General features: G+C 36.3%; 1 pseudogene; it reads right to left on the minus strand.

The window, feature by feature from the left end:
- Positions 1 to 711, minus strand: LOC136223866 (histone H3.3a-like; annotated as a pseudogene).
- Between the last annotated feature and the right edge of the window lie 819 nt (positions 712 to 1,530).

Raw genomic sequence — 1,530 nt, forward strand, 5'->3', positions numbered from 1 at the left:
CTAGAGACGTTCACTACGGATCCGCCTAGCAAGTTGGACGTCCTTAGGCATTATCGTTACCCGCTTCGCATGAATAGCCCAAAGATTAGTATCCTCAAACACACCAACCAAGTAAGCCTCCGCAACCTTCTGAAAAATCATTCTGCCATAAATCAACAAAAATATTCATCACCAACAGGTTTCCTTTCCCCCAATTTATTAACAATTCATAACAAAAATTGGATTATTGACTTTGTAATGTTGAGCAATTTCACGAACAAGCCTCTCAAATGGCATTTTACGGATCAAAAGATCAGTGCTCTTTTGATACTTTCTGATTTCTCTGGTAAATTCATCAAACAAAAAGATTCCATGAGATCGGTATAATTACAGCAAAAGAATAGAATTGAAGTTACAGGGATAGCATACCGGAGAGCCACAGTTCCAGGACGGTATCGATGTGGTCTCTTGAGTCGTCCTCTAATAGTAGTTGGAGGAGCCGATAACCTAGCAACCTGTATGAAATTGATAAATAGAGAAGTATACATGTATTGAAACATAAATCCTAAACTCAGCCAAAAAAAAAAGGCAATTAAACAGATCTCTAAACAAAGCATTTCCATTCCTAACTCCAATTAAGCATCTATCTAACACATACCTTTGCTGCGAGTTGCTTCCTGGGAGCCTCTTTCTACCGGTGCATTTACGAGCAGTTTGCTTAGTACGAGCCATTTCACTTTCAAAATAAGAAGAGAACGAACAGAGACTGCGATTTCTGAAGTTGCGATATCAAACGAAGTAAGGAATTACAAAAATGGAAAAGTAAAATGAGGGGCTTTATATAGAGAGAGAGACATAGAGGAACGTTGTAGGTTGGTTGAAAGTGGAGCACCAAAATCCTAGATAACTGAAAATGTAACTTCTCCATCCTTGTCATGGTAATCTGATTGGTTGATTTTTTAACTACGAATCGCCAGCATGGACGACTTGTTAGCAAATCAACGAGTAGGTGACTGATTTTTTTTTTTTTAATTCGCATCCAAATGCTCGTCTTGTGTTCTGAGACTGTCCGGATTAGCCAATCGGATCTCTCGAACCAGGAACTAGACAGACTTCCAATCCAAATCTATTGAATTCCTGAAAATGCAAAATCCAACAAAAATTGGGACTAATCCATGATCTAAAGGTCCAACCGGACCAGAATTGACTCCGGTTTTTTAATATTTTTTCTTTTGTAAAAAATTAATTTATTTGACTATAATATTTGAAATAAGATAAAATAGTAGGGGTACAATACTCATTTGACTCCTCAAACTAAGGTTTCTATATCAATTAAGATATTAAACTATCAAAATCATCAATCGGGTCTAAATTATCAATTGAGTCTCTATTTTAAACAAAAATCATCAACTGAGGCCTTATCGAAACTCATTCGATTGAATAGTTTCACACTCTCTTTCTCAAACTCAGGTTTGGACCAATACAGAGATTATTACAATCTATATCAAATAGTCTCAATTTCTGATTTTAGTATAGGACGGAGATTCAATT

The sequence above is a fragment of the Euphorbia lathyris genome, chromosome 3 (assembly GCF_963576675.1).
Source record: "Euphorbia lathyris chromosome 3, ddEupLath1.1, whole genome shotgun sequence".
Taxonomy (NCBI): domain Eukaryota; kingdom Viridiplantae; phylum Streptophyta; class Magnoliopsida; order Malpighiales; family Euphorbiaceae; genus Euphorbia; species Euphorbia lathyris.